A 20,986-nucleotide genomic window follows, 5' to 3' on the forward strand; every position below is an offset into this window, starting at 1 on the left:
CTGCTGAGGTTAGGATAGATTCTGAGTATGAAGCCCCACAAATAAGTAGTGATGAATCTGACTTTTTTTGCTAGTGATAATGACTTTGAAAATTCAGAAGTTGAATTAAGTGATTTGAATACTGGGGTGGAAAGTGATGAAATGAGGGTTGTTAATGACTCTAAAGATGAAAATTCTTACTCATTATACAGTGAGTCAGATGGTGATGGTTCACATAGGAATCCTAGACACCCTAAATTTAATATTGCCACAGATATTATAAACCCTAAATTAAAGGTTAGACTAATCTTTGCTAACAAGACAATATTAAGGGAGGCAATCAGAATGTATGCAATTAAAAATAGGTATAATATGAAGTTTAGAAGAAATGACAACAGAAGAATCCAAGTAAGATGTAAGGCAGGTTGTCCTTGGGTTTTATGGGCCTCTCCACTTACCCCTAAAGATCCTAGTGATGGTACTTGGCAAATTAAGTCACTTAATGATGAACATAAATGTCTTAAGGGGTTTGAAAATCATAATATAACTGCTAATTGGATATCAAAATAGTATTTTCAATCATTCCATATTGATCCCAATTATTCTGTTAAATCCCTTAAGCAAGATGTGCGTAATGATTATGGCATCATGGTTTTCTGCATCTAAGTGTTCTAGAGCTAAGTGCATAGCTCTTGAAAAGCTGCATGGTAACCACACAGAACAATACACCAAATTGTATGATTACCTAAGTGAGCTTAGGTACACAAATCCAGGCACAACCACCGTTTGTCATTGGATGAGAGAGTTTCCAAGAGGGTTTATATTTGTATGCAAGCAACAAATGATGGATTCAAATTAGGGTGTAGGCTGATATATGTTTGGATGGGTGTCACCTAAAGGGATTTTTGGGGGTCATCTGTTAGCCGCTGTTGGAGTTGATGCAGATGACTCTATTTATCCATTAGCCTTTGCAGTTGTAGAGAGTGAGAATCAATCATACTGGTTCTGGTTTTTAGAATTATTGGGTAATGATTTGGAGTTGAATAATTCTCACATATTAACATTCATGACTGATAGACAGAAGGTATTTATTCCAATACTTTTAAAATTTTGTTTAATTTAAATCAATCTAATATTGATTTCTAATATTTTATTTTATTGTGTGTAGGGGCTAGTAGAAGCTGTGCAGAATTGTTCCCCAATACAGAAATAGAACATGTGTGAGACACTTATATTCAAATTTTAAGAGCAATGGTCATCACAAGGGGAAAGCATTGAAGGACCAATTGTGGATGGCTGTTAGGGCAATATATCTTAGGGAGTTTAAATATGCCATGGAAGGAATGAAGGAATGAAGGTATATATTTTTGGAAAACTTGTTATTTTACATGTGTTCATGTTGATGAAGAGTATATTAAAAATAAATTATTTCATGCAGCTTTTATCAGGGACAACATACAAGTGGTTGTCAGAGAAGGATCCTAAACAGTGGTCAAAGTCACACTTCTCTTCCAGAGCCAAGTCAGACATGTTGTTAAACAATTTTTGCGAGTGTTTCAATAAGGTGAATATGACAAACCAATTCATACAAGTTTAAAAATTGTTATTATGTAATCTATGATGTTTTATTTTCATTTTGTGATTAGTTGATACTTGAAGCTAGAGACAAACCAATTATTACATTGTTGGAGTCCATTAGAACAATGTTGATGCAAAGAATTGAAAAAAAAGGGATCAAGATAATAACTTTGTTAGGCCTGTATGCCCTAAAATTCAGAAGAAACTATGCAATGCAATATCACAAGCAAATAGGTATAACTTTTTATATTTTTGCCATTTGTTTTGATTGCATATTGGTAATGCTTATGTATGCTTTTGGTTAACTTGGTAATACATATTCTTCATGCATACTGTTATTACATATTGCTAATGCATAATGTTATTGCATATTGTTCATGCATACAGTTGTTGGCCCATTCATGCTGGTGGACCAACATACCAAGTTTCATGTGGTCCTTCAAATCAACATTGTGTCAACATTTAAACTAGAACTTGTTCATGTAGAAAATGGGAACTAACAGGTAACTTAATGTTTTATTAATATAATGTTAATTTTTTCTTTTCTTTATTTTTATAATAACTAATTGTTTTTTAATCTAGTTATTCCTTGTATATATGTAATTTTTGTCATAATCATGAATCATGAAAACCCAGAAAACTTTATGGACCAATGTTACTTAGTGAAAACCCAAATGGACATATACTCAAATTTTATCAACCCGGTAAGAGGTCATAATCAGTGGACTCCTATTAAAACAAAGGAGCCTATCTTACCACCTACCTTGAGAAGGCCACCGGGAAGACCACACAAGAATAGAAGAAGGGAAGCTGATGAAGCACCCCCTTATACTCGTAGGGTGACAAAGAGAGGTGTTAAAATATTATGTAGAAAGTGTGGGGGTTCTGGACATAATGTCAGAACATGCAAGGGTCAGGTTGGTCGCAATACAAGGCCCCTCCAACAAACATCTGCTGCAAGAAGATCAAAACTGCCAGTATGTTATAGATTGACTTTGTTTTAGCTTGCATTTATTTTAGATTGATTGGAGCTTATTGATTGTATTTGTTTTATTACAGTTTAGAAGATCAAATGAAGCTGTCATGCAAAATCAAACAAGTAGTTCAAGGTCACAACAACCTGCAGGGGTCCATATTGTTAGATGCATGTCCACTCCCACTGTACCATTGAGTCAAGATAGTTGTGTCACCAATCGTCTCCCATCAACAAGCTCCAACACCAAACCAAGCTGCGATGCAAAATCAAAGAACTAGTCAAGGGCACAATCACCTTCACAAGGCTATACGGTTAGATGGATGCCTACCCCCACTGTCCACATTAGGTAGCAAACTTATTTCAGCCAGTCATCTCCAAAAAGGCATAAAAGTGATACTTCTGGCAGCCAACCATCTCCACAAAACTAGACCTTTTGTTTGATATTTTGAGTAGTGCAATTGACCATACACATTATAGTGCTTTGATCAGTTGATATTGTTAGGTTTGTGGTGACAATTGACAGTAGCTTATGTATGTCCAAACAATTGTTCTCTAAATCTTTTGTGTATTTGCTTATGTGTATTGGTCAAACATTCGATGTATGCCATATATTGGCTTGAAAATGAATTCAATGAATTTTTTTGTATGTTTTATATACTTATATTTGAAGCATTTTCTTAAGACAAATCTATCTCACAAATTTAACATTTCATTAATACTTAAAGCATTACACTGAAAATAACATGTTACATACATTACATCTTCAATTCTAACACAAGTCTTGCATCTTCAATTCTAACACACGTCTATTAACCCATACAATGTAGTTAACAACGCAACATAATATTACCAGAAATTACTCCAACAAAGAAGACAAAAAACAATACTTAAGAGATTATAATTCCCACTATCACTCTCGCAAAGAAAACAAGAGCATAAGTCAAAATCCAAGCAGATTTTCGTTTCCTTTGTTCCTCCTCCATAGATCCAACATTTCTTAAAAGACCAACAATAATAGTTTTTGACCGATAACTTACTGGTGGATCATACCAGCAAAAAAATTACAAACCCGAGCCCTTTTTCCATAATTTCCACAACCCAAAATCTCCTACCAGAATTTTCGCAGTCCATCAGGTTGTTAGCGTCGAACGAACTCTACATAAGCACATCTGATTCTCATTTTCTTCATCCATGTTTTGAAGCATTCTTCTCTTCTTCTTCCTTCACTCTTTCTTTCTTCATTTTCCAGCAACTATGTTAGGGTTTTTAGAATGATAAAACATTTGAATTTTAAATTTTGGGTGCCCTTTAAATGGGGTTCTTTTTTCTTATGTTTTAATTGAGGTGGCGTCTTGCATGTCGATGATGTGGCATCCTGCATGTCAAACCTAGAAACAACCAGCTTACTCAGTAGCCACGTCGGACTCTCCGGTTTTTTAACGGAGAGTGGTCTGATTGAAGCAATTAAAAAGTTTGGTGGTCGAATTGAGACAAAAAATAGTTCAGTGGCAAGATTGATTTATGAGTATAGTTTGGTGGTCTCCTGTGTAGTTTACCCTATTATATATATATAGAGAGAGAGAGAGACAGAGAGATATATATTTCCCAATAATCCAACATCCTCGAATTCTCTCCATCTGTTTTCGCCTTAGTTTTCTTCAAAGCCCCTGATTTTTCTTTTCATAGGAATAATTAGAGCCCCTGTTTGTTTACCAGGAAACTTTAAAGGGAAAAAACTAAATTTTTATTTCGTTTTCTTCTAAGCTATGGCTTCCCAAAAACCCCAAAGAACCCCAGAAGAAATAGAGGATATAATCCTTAGGAAAATCTTCCTTGTAGCCCTGAATGAAAACCCTGAAAATCCATCGTCTTCTGATCCAAGGGTTGTTTACCTAGAGATGACAGCAGCTGAGATCTTAAGTGAAGGCAAACGTCTTTTACTTTCTCGTGATCTAATGGAGAGGGTTTTGATTGATCGTCTCTGGCGAATTCCCAAATTCGGAACCCCCTTTTAATTATCTCATTGGTTGTTACAAGCGTGCCCATGAAGAAACCAAGAAGATTTCCAACATGAAAGACAAAACGCTGCGTTCTGAGATGGAATCTGCTGCTAAACAGGCAAAGAAGTTGGCTGTTTCTTATGCTAGGATTCATCTTGGGAATCCTGATTTGTTTTCTAATGATAGTTTAAGGGATAATAAAACGAAAGTGGGTGCTTCTGGGTCTTCGAGTTCCCCTTTGTTTCCATTACTTTTTGCTGAAGTTTCGAATGGAGTGATGCTTGATGGATTTGGAGGTAAGTTTGGAAGTGGGGTGGAATGTCCACCTGGGTTTTTGGAAGAGTTCTTCAAGGATTCAGATTTTGATACTTTGGACCCGATTTAAAAGGGCTGTATGAGAATTAAGAGGGAGTGTTTTGAAAGTTTCTGTTTTGGGAAATTTTCAGCAACCTTTGAGAGCTTTATCGTATTTGGTTAAACTCCCTGTTGGTGCTAAGAGCCTGGTTAATCATCCATGGTGGATTCCTAAGGGGTTTACTTGAATGGACGTGTCATTGAAATGACTAGCATTTTGGGTCCCTTTTTCCATGTTAGTGCGCTGCCTGATCATACAATTTTCAAGAGCCAGCCTGATGTTGGGTGAGTTTGGATGATGATTTTGTTTGTGGTAATGCTTGTTTTAGTTGTTGTGTTAATTGAGAATGAATATTACCTCATTATAACTATCGTTTTAATCTGGGTCAAGATTTCTAGTGGCTATGAGCGATATGAGTAGTTATTGGAAACATTCAAACATAGCTGGCATAGCTGAATGCAGTTATGCTTTTAACTATGGATTGAATGATTGAAGTCCTTGACTATCTGGTACTAAAATTATAGAGTTTAAACTAGTGTTTTGAATGTTCATTTTACTAGGGTAACTAATCTTAGTGGAGTTGCGGGTATCCTAAGAGATGAGGAAGGTCTTATTCTAGGATCTTTTAAGGAGGCCACGGGCCCGGGTCCACCTATTATGATGGAGCTAAGGGCTATTCAGAAGGGCTTAATTTTCTTGATTCAGTGAAAGGGGTATTAATGGTCGTTTGTTGTTAGAATCAGACTGCAAATGGCAGTGGATTGGGTTAAGAATGGAACTTTCTGCCTCAGATTTTTGTCAGTCTTGTAAGGAACATAACTATTAAGCTAAAAGAAGTTGAGGGTGTTATTAGATGGGTTGCTAGGGCAGCCAATATTGAGGCTGATGGGTTGGCTAAATCTGCCATTGGCTAATTCCAGTGTATCTTAGGGGTATTTTATTTTGGGATTTTCAAATTGTTGTAAGGGGTTATCTTCTGTTGTAATCTTAGTTATTATCATTAATGAAGTTTAAGGTACTCTTTTCCTCCTCTGATGAAGGAACTCATTATAAGTTCCTTATTCAAGAAGGGGTTTTAATGAGGCCTACAATTCCTATCAAAAAAAAAAGGAAGCATTTATTCATTAGTATTAGTCTAGGGTATCTAATAGATTTGCTGTGGTATAGTGGGCTAGCAATGGCAGTCAATTGCAGCTTTTGTTGTTTTGATGATGTCAACTATCGGTCATCGGAGTCTTTGTTGAGGGCGTACTCTAAATTATGTTGCTTGTTTTCTCTATTGTTGTTTCTGTCTTGATTGCTCCTCTCAAATTTTTGTCTGAGTGACTTCTAATGGGAAGATTGAGTAAACCTTTTCTCATTAAAGACCTCCTTTCTAAATTCGGATTGAGTTATTTACGTCTGTGTAATCTACTTTTTCGACTTGTGGATAGCATCTGTGTAAATTTGTCTGATAATATAGTTTTTTTCTCATGTGTGATAGTTTATGCAATTGTTGTCATTCATATGACTTTTCCTTCTATTAGCTTTTGTCCAGTAATGGATTTTCTCTCTTGAAATTACAGCCAGCAATGCTTCTCAGACGCATCCACTAGACGAGCAGCTGACTTGTTATCTTCATTCACCACAATCAAGACTCTCATGAATACTTTATACAATGATCTGGCCGATGTTCTTCTCTGTCTCCTCAGAAACCCTGAGACCCGTGACAGTGTCCTTGAGTATCTTGCAGAAGTCATCAATAAAAATGCATCAAGGGCCCATTTACAGGTTTCCCTCCTAATTTTCTTTTCAAGTTAAAGTTAGATTGCATCAAGAGCTTAATTATGGCATTAAAAACTTATTCTTTGGTTATTCTACCTAAGAATGTTTTACTTGAAAGGTTGATTTGTTTCTTAATTGTAAATCTGGTAATGTAGCTACCTTGACCTCTTTGACACTTTGTTTATGTGACTTTGACACTTTGTTTATGTGGACCTGTATGACAGGTGGATCCTATATCTTGTGCTAGTTCTGGCATGTTTGTCAATCTCAGTGTTGTTATGCTCCGGCTTGCGAACCGTTTTTGGATGCAAATTTAACAAAAATCAAATAATCGATCCAACCTATGTCTTCAATAATAATCTTTTGGATTTGAGGTGAGATGGTATACTTTTTCTTCCCTTCTTTTTCAATTGGGAGCATGATTGTTTTTCTTCAGTCTGTTTGATGCTTTGAATTCTTTTACTTAGTATTGACCGTGAACTGATTTAGGGGCTAACTGCTCTGCATGCTACCTCAGAAGAAGTTGCCGAATGGATTGATAAAGTTAATCCTGTAAAAACTGATAAGAGTGGACAAATTGTGATGGTGAAAATCGTTCAAGGCAAATGCAAGAAGCATCCAATTCGGGAAGTATCCTCAATGTGAAGCCAACCCAAGTAGCGGTGTAAAAGCTAAATATCCATTTATTTGTGAATGCTTCTTTATGACAGCTAGGGTACTTAACTTGGGCCTTCTGAAGGCTTTCAGACTTTAAGCATCTTGTCCAGGTAATGCATCACTGACTACCGAGCTTTTTTTGTTCTTGTGTCTTCTACTAACAAGTCTTATTTCATACGCTGTCACCCAGGACATTTCGAGAAGTGAAGATACACTGGCCACCTTAAAAGATATGCAAGAACAGACACCTTCTCCACAACTCGAGCTTGATATCTCGAGGCTCGAGAAGGAATTGAATTGTATTCTCAGGAAAAGTTCTGTTACGAAGCACAAATTTTGAGGGTATGCATTATCTTCCTCAGTGTGTCTGCATATGTTGCTCTGCTTCTTTAGTTTTCTTGAAGATACACTTGTCCTATGCATATTTGGATATGGGTATGAGGATAACTCTGCAAGGATCCTGCAAAGAAATGGAAAACTTCGAAAATTTTAAAGATTCCCAAATCTACATAACATAGTATCTGGACGCATGCATGTCGGTTTGCTGTCTACTTAACTTTGAAGTGAATATGCGCCGTTGTTGTTAATTAGAAGCTTGTAGGACATCTTGTAGATTCTGGGGCAATCTCTTGTTGTTTTCCATCTTATTCCTTATTAGCATTCCATTTTTGTCGAATAGGAGATTTTCTGTTTATATAATTATACTTACACATGATCATCTTTTTTCTTTTTTTTTGCTTTTGATATATTGTGGAAAGGAAATATATGAACTGGTAGAAGTTTGAATTATTGCTTTCTTCTATTCACAAGGACGGGGTGCTTATTCAGCGCGCACTTCATTCTATCGATGGTGGTTTGGTTAGTTGGCCTGGTTGGTGGATTCAAATGCCCCTGCCGTCTACATGTTCCAATGGAATTTGCTTCAATGCCAGAGCACTTTGTGGACGATGCTATGGAACTATTAATATTTGCCTCCGGATTCCAAAAGCTCTTGACGGGGTTATACTGGTAGGGCTTAGATTTAGACAGCTATGTGTTTGTCATGCCAATTTCAATTGTATCATTACATTTTATTTATTTATTTATTCTTTTGCTTGTTGCTTTTCAGGATGATTTTATGAATTTTATTATATGTTTATGGCAAGCCACAATTTATCAAGAATCCCTATCTCAGAGCAAAAATGGTTGAAGTTTTGAACTGTTGGATGCCACGTAGAAGGTAATCCAATCTCATTTGTAAAATATATACTGTTGCCCCATGTTTCTTGAATGTAAGTTCACGCTTTATTTATTTCTTTCCAGTGGTTCATCTGCGACATCGACACTATTTGAAGGGCATCAACTATCTTTGGATCTGGTGCGGAACCTTTTGAAGCTATATGTTGATATGAGTTCACAGGTTCTCATACACAGGTAATTTGCTACCTATTGTTACTTCTTTTTATGTTATGATTTCTTTGAGTGTTCATTGTTGACCATCACTCGTTGCTTCTCTATGTGCAGTTCTATGAAAGTTCAATATCCGCCATAACATTGCCGAACTTCTTGAATATCTCTGGCATGTTCCTAGTCACCGTAATGCTTGGAAACAGGTAGGGTCTTCTTTACAGGCACATACTTGCGGAACTTTCTACGATTTGTTTTTGCTTTGACAATCAATGCCTTTATAATTTTATTGAAATTTAATATGCTCCATCAGATTGCGAAAGAAGAAGAAAGGGTGTTTATCTGAATTTCTTGAATTTCCTGGTCAACGATAGCATCTACCTTCTTGATGAGAGTCTTAACAAAATTCTCGAACTCAAAGTGCTCGAGGCCGAGATGTCAAATACGGCAGAATGGGAACGCAGACCTGCTCAGGAGAGGCAAGAGAGAACTCGACTGTTCCACTCCCAGGAGAATGTCAGTTTCCCTTCTGGCTTTCCCTTTCCTCCCTTTGCCTGTATATGTATGATTTTTGTTTTTAAATTTAAACTTGATTAAACATTTCTTACGTATTATTTTCAGATTATACGAATTGATATGAAGTTGGCAAATGAGGATGTTAGCATGCTAGCATTTACATCCGAGCAGATTACAGTTCCTTTTCTACTCCCTGAGATGGTAACATAATTTCATCCATACATTGTCCATCTGTCAAATTTATGCCGCTGGTTTCCACTTTTGACAATGTTATACCTTCTCGTCTCAATTCTTCTAAGCTTCAGTTTGTCCATTTTGTTCGTTGTTCCTTTTCCAGGTCGAAAGAGTGGCAAATAGCTCAACTACTTATTGCAAGTCGGTCCTCAAAGAAAATCTCTTACGCTGAAACCCTGAAAAATATGAATTCCGTCCGAAAGAGTTACTCAAGCAGGTTAGCAAAATGTAGAATTTTCATTTCAATATATTCTAATACAATGAGGATAAGAAGTTAATAATTGATAAGAAAGTGACTTTGAATTTAACTGATATTTAATGTATTGTGAATTGCTTGTGCTAAGATTGTCCGCATATATGTTCATCTGGCTAGGGGTGATGCCAAAAACATATTTCCAGCCACCATCTCTAGTGATGGCCGATCATACAATGAACAGGTATTTGTTACCCGTGTTCACCCATTTGTTAAATTAAGTAATGGACTGATTGTCGTATCTGTCCTCTCATTGAGTCCTAACAATCTGATAGATCGGGTTTGCTCCAGTTGTTTAGTGCTGCAGCAGATGTTCTTCGAAGAATCGGCGAGGATGGTAGGATTATACAAGATTTTATTGAACTTGGTACGAAGGCCAAGGCTGCGGCTTCAGAGGCCATGGATACCGAAGCTGCACTCGGAGACATACCCGATGAATTCCTTGATCCGATTCAAGTATGTCTATTTGCATTCCAGCTAATATTTTCCTTAGTTTCAGAGTTCATCAAACCGAAATTCACCAACCATAAACACTCTTTTCTTTCTGCAGTATACCTTGATGAAGGATCCGGTGATCTTACCATCCTCGAGAATCACAATAGACAGGCCTGTATCCAGACATCTTCTAAGTGATAGTGTAAGTCTGCCCCACGGATTCTGTTCTTGTATTGATAATGTTTCCCAGAATGTCGTGCTAATTTGATATGATTTGCAGACCGATCCATTCAACCGATCCCATCTTACTACAGAAATGTTGATTCCGAACACTGAACTGAAGGCAAGAATTGAAGAGTTTATCAGGTCCCGGGAACTGAAGCATGGAGAAGGCTTGAACATGCAAAGCTCCAAAGGAGCAATACAACCAACCAGGAGAGATGTTAATTGATTAGGTTGAATTAGTGTTCATCATAGTTTCTCGAATGGTGTATTTATTTCACATGTTTTGCCATATAAATATATCCCATGTTGTTTCTAGCTCTTTATTTTCTTTTAAGAATCGATGTTCGACATCTGTGTCCGACGTAATATAGCTTACTATCATTCAAGGATTCTTCAAAGACATGATAACAATTGAACATATTTGTGAAATTGGTCAACAATTTTCTCATATGGCATGTTAACATTAAAAGTGCGGTCGGCAAACCGATAAATGGAAGCCTCACCGAATCGTCCTCCGTTCTGGTTTGTGGAATATGGTTTACTAGCAAGGTTCTGGTTTGTAGAATATGGTATATGCTAGTAAGGTTGCATCCTATGTACCATTTGATACAATTGTCACGCTTTTAGAATCTTTAAGCCCAAACTGTCACAATATCATACTTCTTCATTTGAGTAATCACATAATATTCTCTCAAAGTTTACTCGTATTGTTTTTGTGTTAGTTCTCTTGTTCTTTGCTTGGATTGTTTTCAAACTGACTTAACCGCAATTATAGAGAACGCTACTAAAAACCGCACGTTCGAGGCGTTGAAGTTCCAAGGACGTGACACAATGCACAACTCTTGGAGTTCGTTGTCTATTTCAATAGAGCTTGCTGCTGACGGCTTTCGAAGCCCTACGCTCAAATGCCGTCCCAATCTCTCCCGGCAGCAAAAATGTTGGCTAACATGGAATAATTTCCGGGATCCAAACGATCTTAAGGTGATCACACGCTTTCTCCGCAAGTTCAATAGCACCATGCAACCGACACGCCCCAAAAGGGTAAGAAATGAGTTAAATTGATGTAATATTAAAATATTAAGAATTAAATTAAATTATATAAAATTAAAACAAAAGTTAAATTTATTATTATGTAAAATTTGTTAATTATATCATATTAATTTTTTGACATAAATAATATTAACTTGTTATTTTTTTAATTGTTGGGACTTAATAAAAAAATATTTTTGGGGTTTGAAAGATCTTTTTTGATTGAGATATTTAAGTGTTTGTTCGAAAATTCAAACGTAAGAAATATTCTATTGGGAAGAGGAGCAATTACCTCGAAATTAGTCTCGACGATCATCGAATAAGACCAAAGTGATTTTGAGTGAATTTCCTGAAAAACTAATCCGAAGAACGAAAGAGGAATGAAATATAAACTTTTTGATTAATCTTGTCAGTAAACGATAATCAGATGAGTTGACAATTATCCACAAGGATCAAAATATGCAAATTAAAATTTAGTGTCTAAAAAAAGAAATTTTAAAGTTTAGTGACAAAGTTAATATTAATAACTCCCTGCTTAAATTAAACCTAAAATTTGAAGTTTTTTAAAATTTAATGATAAAATCCGTATAAATTCTAAAGTTTAAGAATTTCAGAGTAATTTACCTGAATTTATTTCCATTAATAACCATATTGACGAGAATATATATATAATAATCTAGTCCATCGATGGATAAAAAGTTAGCACGTAACTACATGGTTGCAAGCTTTGTAAAATGATTCGATTTTAACTTGAACATGAAACATTAAAATTTCGATATCAATTTATCATTAAACTATAATTTTATCGACATCTTTTGATAGCTCGTTACTTTTTTAAAAATTAAATCACACTCAAAATTTGGTGGTCAATTTTAGGGACTAAATCAAATTTATTAAAAGTGTAGCTCTATATGCATATACACATTTTTCTTCAATTCTTTTTGTACAATGAATTTTGGGCGTGTAACGTAATCCATGTTAGCTTTGCTTCAAACTTGAAAATCCTCCTTCCCAAAATAAGTAACCCTTTGCCTCATTTCTCTGCATAAAATCCAAATAGTTAGTTTGAGTTCGATCTGAATTCGATTGAAAATTACTTTTAATTATTAACTTGATTCGACATAAAAATATAGTTTTATTATTTTTCGAAATAATATTCAAATTTGATTATTAAAAATAATTTTTTTTCGGGTTGAGTCGAGTTTGAATTAAATAACATATTATGGTTTGTCTAATAACACGAACTATCAAGTATATGTTTAACAAATTAAAAACGAAACTAAATTAAGATTAATTTATTCGAGATGCCAATGTATTGTTTAATGCCTTCAATTACCTTTATCAAACCTTGTTCTTCGAGCTGCTAGCGGATATGGTTTTCATTCATTTGCAAGAGTTCTCAACTTGATCCGACTCAAACACTAGTGGACCCGAATACCCAATCTTCATCTGATGATTGAAACCCTAGATTAATTAAAACAAAATGTTCATCAATGTGAAAAATTGAGAAAAAGATGTGATGAATTACAGATTATCGAAACTGATTCTCGCCTTGTTTTTGTGTTTAGTCGTCAGGTCGTCACGAGGAAACCTATCAACGGCGTCAAAGAAATCTGCTTGTTGGTCAATTACACCAGAAATTCCTTCGGAAACATCTTGATTCTCTTGTTTCGATGAATTGAAGATGTTATCTGCATTTTTGAAGATGAAGATCGATGAATCTGGGTCACTTCTTTCACTGATAGAACTTGGTTGATTATAAGAAAGCGTAGATTTCGCTTCTTTGCTTCTTCGCCCATGCAAAATGTTCGATCCAGTCATCGGTGGCGGCGCGGTGAAAATCGCCTCTAGACACGTTGCCCACTTGCGACGTCTCCGATCTCGTATCGACTGGTTGATTGAGACCGCTTTGGGTTTCGGATAATTTGCAGTAACTCCATTGTTTTCGCCTCCGAATCGAGCATTGTCCTGCTGTTGCTGCATGTACAGAATATGAGAAATACATGATCGTTAGTTTGTGTTAATGCCTGAGTGGATCAATTGCGGTTTTGGTAGTTGCAGGGACCTCTTTCGCCACTGTTTTATCGAAGTTGTTAGCTTCTTGCAATGATTTACGAGTTCGTCTTGCTTTTCTTATTACTCCTACTGGATCTGGAAATTTAGCTCCAATCTTCTTCCTGAAATTTTGATGAACAATGCAATTATTCATAATTGTCTGCCATAGGCATGCAGGCTACTAAATTCAGCCGAGAAGTTCACCTTCGTAAGTCATTTCGATGCTTGGCATCAATCTCTTTATTCGGCGAATACTTGGGCAAGCTTGAAGGGTCGCAGGGGTAGGGCTTCGTGTGGAAATACTGAAACAATCAAGAAGTATAAACAGATCATAAACCCGGAACATAGACCGTAAAACAGATCATGAAAGTGAAATAATCGAGAGGTGAACGTGGAATCTGTTAATGGCGGCGGGGCATTAGTGTTTTCTTTCTTTACCTCCGATGCAAGTGCAGAAGTTGCAGTCTCACGCTTGTGGGGTTCGACGGAAAGAAGAGTTTCCAACAAGTTCAATGCGATTGCCGGGATTTCTTTGCACCTTGTCGGAGACAACTCTCGTAAGGATGTTGGGGCTTAAACATTGTGGAATGAGGAAGCTTGAGCTTTTTCCAATACTCATCTGGTGGCGATCCACAGAGTTTGAAGATTTTATGGAGTTGTTCAACCTGCCAAAATCGCATAGCCGTGTGAGTGTCGGATTACGAGTATATACTCGACACAGGTATCTTCGTCATTTCAAACTAACCTCGGTTCTGCCTTTAAGAATAGGTTTGCCCATAAGAACTTCGGCAAAAACACAGCCAACACTCCATAGATCCACCGTGACATCGTAACTCATGGATCCCATCAAAAGCTGGGAGGGCGATACCAGAGAGTGACGACTCGGCTGGTTAACTGATGTTGTTCGAGGTTAAGATGTTTGCCAATCCGAAATCCCCCAGCTCAAAACTCCTTGGTTGCTCACTAAAATGTTGGATGCTTTAATGTCTCTATGCATTACACCACGCAAATGGCAATGCTCAAGCCCCATCAATAGCTGCTTCATATAGCACTTCACCTACACAAGTAAAGGTAAATCTGAACTTAGCTTCTTAAACATTCAAGATATATCGGATCGAATTCCCGAACTCATGTCGAATCGGATGAGATGCAGAAACAAACCTGAGCCTCACTGAAATTGATATCGGGACAAGAGATAGACCAGAAAGATCATGCTCCATGTACTCGAACACAAGGTATATAGTGCTCGAAAACCTCGATGTGATCACCCCTTCCAATTTCATGATATTCGGATGGTTCAACCTGCGTAGGATCGTTATTTCTCGAGCCATAAACCGAATGCTTTCGGGTTGAAAGTTGTCGAACCGCACCTTCTTCAATGCGACCATCCTCCCGGTTTCGACCTCGCGTGCTCTGAACACGCTACTGTATGTGCCCTGTCCGATCTGCAAAATGCAAAGGTAAGGAAATGGACAATAACAGATACATATAGGAATATTGGAAATGTTATAAACCTTGTCCAGTTTCTCAAAGGAATCAGCCTGCAAAGGAAACCCAACCATGAACAGCTTCACCAGCGGTGAGCTAAGCCAAGACGGCCAACCGGCGGCGACATGTTCGGCCTCACAAACCTCTGTGAGAAGCCAATTGAAGCTAAAAGGCGCTCTTCCTCACGGAACCCTCCGTCTTTGTCTTCTTCAACTCCGGTTTTTATTCTGGTTAACAATCCACCATTTCATCCCTGCGGAGGGAATGTAAGAATTAGCAAAGGAATAGAAAAGAAAACTAGGAAAAATTAGAGAGATTCGTGGGTCTTCTTGCAACATTTTGGTTTGTTATTTCATAAATTTCTGTTTTCTGTTTGTCGACTTGGTACTTCATTTATTTTATCATTTTAATCGTAACATTTTATTTTAAGACAAATAACTTTTAATAAGATGAAAATTATTAACTAATTAATAGTTAATATTTATTATTGATATGATAAGTTTTATAATTTAAAATAATAGCATGATACAGGCAGAGGCACTAAGCCCCTAGGGGTTAAGTGCATCCCCTTATTTAGGAAAAAACTAATTAATATTAATATTTATTATTGATATAATAAGTTTTATATATTTAAAATATAGCATGATAAGGAGAGGCATGCACTAAGCCCCTAGGGGTTAAGTGCATCCCCCATTATTTAGGAAAATTGAATTTTTTTGATGTTATATATAACATATATATAAGTGATGATGTATCATATTATATTCTATGTGATGTATGATACATATCACATATGCATAAGTGAAAATGTGGCATATATCATTATTATTTTGGACATGTAAAACTTATCACGTCAGCGACAACATTGACTGTTACTCACTAACGATTTTTATCTAACCCAAATATTTTCTTTTATTAAAATGAATCGTGAAAGCTAAAATATTAAAAAATCAAAGTTATTATTAATCAAATATTATTAAGGTTGTTGTTTTTTCATTATACCATATCAAATTACATCTATAAACATGTATATAGGTCGGATTGGATATACAATTAAATTTTAAGATTTCACAACTCCATATTATTACAATACGATTTCAATCGAACTAATATTCAATCGACGCAAATTAATAAACTTTACTATACACGTTATGTTTCTATGACATGTCTGGCATTAACAACCTAAGAATTAGATAACGTGAAGAACAAACATGAAGAATTGACACAAACCTGCAGATAAACCTGGCCGATTGCAGACCACAAGAAGCTCAGAAACTTCCAGCAAATCCGTGCTAGACGGCAGTGATCGGCAGCTGATTTCCGGTTAGTAGCTTTTAATAGCAGAGATTACACTCTTACTTGTTCCTCTTTTAGCCTTAAAACTGCTGCTCCCTCCTGCACATTTTTTCCATAATCCATCTCTTGAAGCAAAGAATGCTTTTCAGAGACGCCGTCTTGTTGCAGTTTTGGTTGAGGCAAACTGTCGTTAACTGCATTGTGGTTGCTGTTTTTGGCCGCTGCTGGGACGTCGTGATTGTGTTTCCCCTCGTATGTTGTTATGACAGCCTTGGGATCGGACGAAGCTCTTTCCACATGCTTCCGAACTTTGCATCCTGCACTGGTGCATTTGTAATAGCTCCTGTTGGAATAACATAGATGCATCAGAAATGATCTTGAAAAAAGGATAAACGGTCGACTGCAAGTACAGCAGCTCGAAAGCAAAACAAATGTAACTAGGATGGCGACGAAGCGGATCACGGAGCATACAAATTAACTAGCCGCATACTATATTAAGCCTAATGCCACAGGTAACAATGATTCACTGTTTTTACTAATCAGAACACGTTCAGCAAGGGAATTCATGCCATAACAATAACATATAGTCTGCGGTACCTTGGATGAGGGTTCCCTTTGACAACTTTCTGCCCGTATTGCGCCACGATAGCCATCGACTAAAAGGTCGACTTCACTTCTCGTTTGCACGACAAGTTTCGCATCCGTTGCCGTCTTGTGTGACAACACCACTGCAGTTTCCCTTGCAGTATTCCTGCAGGCAAAAAGCACAACACTCAAAACTACGAACTTCCAAGACCGGTTACAAATAGATTCGAAACTTGCCTTCTTTTCTTATCCGTTTCATTATCGTCTCCTTCTTCTCGATTCTCTTCGTCACATCGTTCCTCACCATCATTTAATCCAGACAATTCCCAGCTGGAGTAGGTTCATGATATTCCCCGGTATGGAATGAGCCGGTACAATTTCACTTGTTGTTTGAATTTCCAGCAACACTTCCATCACCTCCACCATTCGCCTTTTTGTGATTGTGTACACTTTTGTAAACGATTTCGGTTATTTCGCCCTCGGCGGATCGCTCGACGATCTTTCGGACACGGCAGTTCGGATAAGTACATTTGTAGTAGCTCCGCGGATACTCGCAGCCTTTAATATGCTTCTGCCCATACTTAAGCCAATTGTATCCATCTTCAGCTGGTTTATCAACAGCTATGGAAGGCTGACTCCTTTTATCGAACTGAGAAGCTCCTGAGTATTCCATTGCCGAACTTCGATGGTCCGAGACCGAAGGCGGCTTCGGCTTCGAAGTTTCTTCGGTATCGATACCCAGCTGAGGGTTCGAATTCGATTGTTCCCATGGAGCTGCTGCTGATGAAGTTTGATATCCGTTGTGCTCGGGCCAGGGCAGCTTGAGCCGTAACCTGTGCCAATGCTTGCTGGTGCGATATTCCGAATGGACTCTGCTGATTAGTTGATTAATAAATCGGATACTAATATTAACTCGAAAAGAAACAAAGAAAACCCAAAATTAAAACACCAAAAGCTAACACAATCACCTGAGGAGAAGGCAAAAGAAGCCAGGAGAGTTGAGCAACCAGAAGGGCTTAAACCAGAGGCACGGTGAACAAAGGAGAATTGCCAACAGCAAAATTAAAAGGTTTGTTTTGCTTAAACCCGTGATTCTTTTCAAATCCCACTTCCATTGGATTGTAAGGCAGCTTAGCCCCAGGTGAAGAAGCCATGGCACCTGCTAAGAGCTGAGAAAATACCTATTTGTCGAGTCAGGGTCCGAGAAAAAAGATGAACCAGTGTCATAGGACCTGGACTTAGCCCTGAACCAGTTGGAAACAAGCCATCATCAATGGCTGGTCTCGGTGGTAGGGTTATTGTGGGATATGTTGGAGCTGATAGCTTTGATCTTTTCCCTTGCTCTTCCATTTTCCCACCTGTTTTTCAGTTTGTAAATCAAGGCAAAATTTTGTATTCTTCTGGTTTCTTTGCTACTCTTTGATTCTACCTTTTGTTTCTCTTTGTAAATTGGTTGGTTCAATCTCATGGTTTCGTGTTTATCTTCATCTTGACCGGAGAAAACCTGGAGAAGGAGAATTGAAAATGACATTTTTAAGGATAAATTATAAATTTCATCCTTAAACTTTATTCTTATTTCAATTTTAACTACTAAAGTTAAAAAAAATACTTATTCATTAACTTTTTTTATTTACTCCGATTTTTAATTAATCTTCCATAAAATAATTAGTCACATTATTATGTTAATTTTATTAACACGTCATCTATTATTAAATTTTTAACAGAAACGATCTAATTTATTAATTTTTAAGTCAAATAATTCTTTTATAATTTTTCATAATTAAAAAACACAAAAATATATTATAGTTCGAGGACCAACAAAGTAGTTTACCTTAATATTTAATAGTTTCAAATATATATGGCTTTAACGATCACCCAACATTGCATTTCACTGAAAAGTTAATTTTGGTTTAAGAATTTGATAAAGTCAGCGAAATGATTTTTTTTTGTATAATCCATTGTTTGCGATTTATTAATCATTAATATAAAAAATCCCCAAACTATGATTCTAAAAGTCAAAATCGTCGGTGATAATATTTATATATTTATTTGAGTTGGTTGAGTGTGTATTTTAACACTTTTTTGATTTGATTTGATTTTTATTATATTTTTTTATATTTTCTTTTCAAAATTGTGATTTATTATAATTTATAAAATAAAATTATTTTTTATATATAATTTTTAATAAATTAATAATTTATATTATATAAAATTTATTTATTTTATTCTATCGAGTGTTTTTATACTAATATTGTTTAAATTAGTGGTGTCTATCCGGACTAAATACGAACTCGAGTTCGATCTTATTTGTTAAAAAAATTAATTTAATTTTTTTAAAAATGAAAACTGATACAAAAATAAAATTTTATTAATATTTTATATTTTTAAAATTAAATTAAATGAAAATAAAAACATTTTTTTAATTATTATTTATCTACGAATTGGATCAAGTCAAACAGACCATCAAGAAGTACACAATTGACTTGCTGCCCTCAAGACCGGCATTTACTATTTGTTTATTAATAAGAGAGATTAAATGTCACCCACCTAGAAAAACGGAAAACTACAGTAATAGTCACCAATCTATTAATATTTTCTATTTTGGTATTCAAATTAATATTTTCCAAAAGCATCACCAATATTACATTTTTCCTATTCTAGTCATCGATCATTGAAAATTTAACGGCAGCATTGACATGACCAGTTTATTTTTTATCTCATCATCGACAATTATTTGTCATTTTTACTATTTTTATTTGACCAATACGATAATAACACGTAACACTACCTAATTTTTTTAAAAAAATTAATATTTAATTTTGGAAAGAAATAATAGGTTGATAATTATTACTATAATTTACCAATGTCTCTCTCTTAATTTGTAAAGTATTTTCAATACTTGAGAACTCGAATTATATCAAACTTGGTCAAAGGATATATTTAGTCAGTTTGAATTCATTTGCATAAAAAAGGATAAATTATTTATAAGAATATAATATTAAGATTAGTAGGGGATGGATCATTAAATCAAATCATACCGATAGTTTGGGATGAATTTGAAATGTTTAAAATTTGAAAATTAATTTAAAATAAAAATTATAATTTAAAAATAAAATTGAAATGTTTAAAATTTATGGATTAATTAAAATGGGTTTCATAGTTTAAAGATGTATGCAATTATTTTTCAACTTAACATATATATATATATATAGTATGAACTCATGATATCAATTTAATTTGAACTTTAAGAGTTAATTGCATCATATGTCCCTAAACTATAACCTTCCTTTTAAATTGGTCCTTAAACTTTTAAATATTCTTCATCCCTAAGCTATGACTCTCATTCTAAATTAGTCCTTAAACTTTTAAGCATTCAAATTTCATCCCTGAACTAAGACACTCTTTCTAAATTGGTGTCCAAACTTTTGAATATTCCAATTTCATCCCCAAATTCATTCAAATATGTAATTAATTTCAACCATAGTTTAACTTAAATATTATTATTTTCAAACATATAATAATAGGTCTGACGGTTTTATTAACAATGGATGTTATTATAATACGTATAGTTTGGGATGAAATTGGAATATTTAAAAAGTTTGGAGACTAATTTAGAATGAATGCCATATTTTGGGGATGAAATTGAAATATTCAAAAGTTTGAGGACTAATTTAAATGATAGTCGTAGTTTAGAGATAAAACTAAAATATTTAAAAGTTTAGAGACTAATTTAAATTGAATATTATACTTAAAAACATGTGATGCAATTAACTCAAACTTTAATATATAATATATGTATACCCAAAATATGAAACCAAAGCATTCTAGATTATTTTAGTATACTCATCATCTATATACCCAACCTATGTATCAAATTCCAATTTTGGTAAATTTGGATGCTTACTTCGCCGAAATTACAATTTTGATCCTTATAATATGTTTAAATTTAGGATTTAGTACATATACTTCAATTTAGCATTATTTAATTATATCATTTTCTAATATCATTTACTGGTCAAAATAGTTAAACCTATTAATTATTCTGATTACAATGTTGACGTGATTTTTCCTTCAAAGATACTCATTTTAACTCGGGTATTACTCAAGGGCGAAACTACGATGAAATTATGGGAGGGGTCAAGTTGCTTATGTTTGAAACTAATAAGGTTCTAAAA

The 20,986-nt window shown here is 35.4% G+C and overlaps 3 pseudogenes; 1 reads left to right on the forward strand and 2 right to left on the reverse strand.

Annotated features, from left to right (window-relative positions):
* Nucleotides 1-1,851: 1,851 nt before the first annotated feature.
* LOC120190519 lies at nucleotides 1,852-18,246 on the reverse strand (annotated as a pseudogene).
* Nucleotides 4,153-10,708, forward strand: LOC120190517 (annotated as a pseudogene).
* On the reverse strand, nucleotides 12,337-15,177 carry LOC120190234 (annotated as a pseudogene).
* Nucleotides 18,247-20,986: the final 2,740 nt, after the last annotated feature.

The sequence above is a fragment of the Hibiscus syriacus genome, unplaced genomic scaffold (genome assembly GCF_006381635.1).
Source record: "Hibiscus syriacus cultivar Baekdansim isolate YM2019G1 unplaced genomic scaffold, ASM638163v2 tig00116962_pilon, whole genome shotgun sequence".
Classification (NCBI taxonomy): Eukaryota; Viridiplantae; Streptophyta; class Magnoliopsida; order Malvales; family Malvaceae; genus Hibiscus; species Hibiscus syriacus.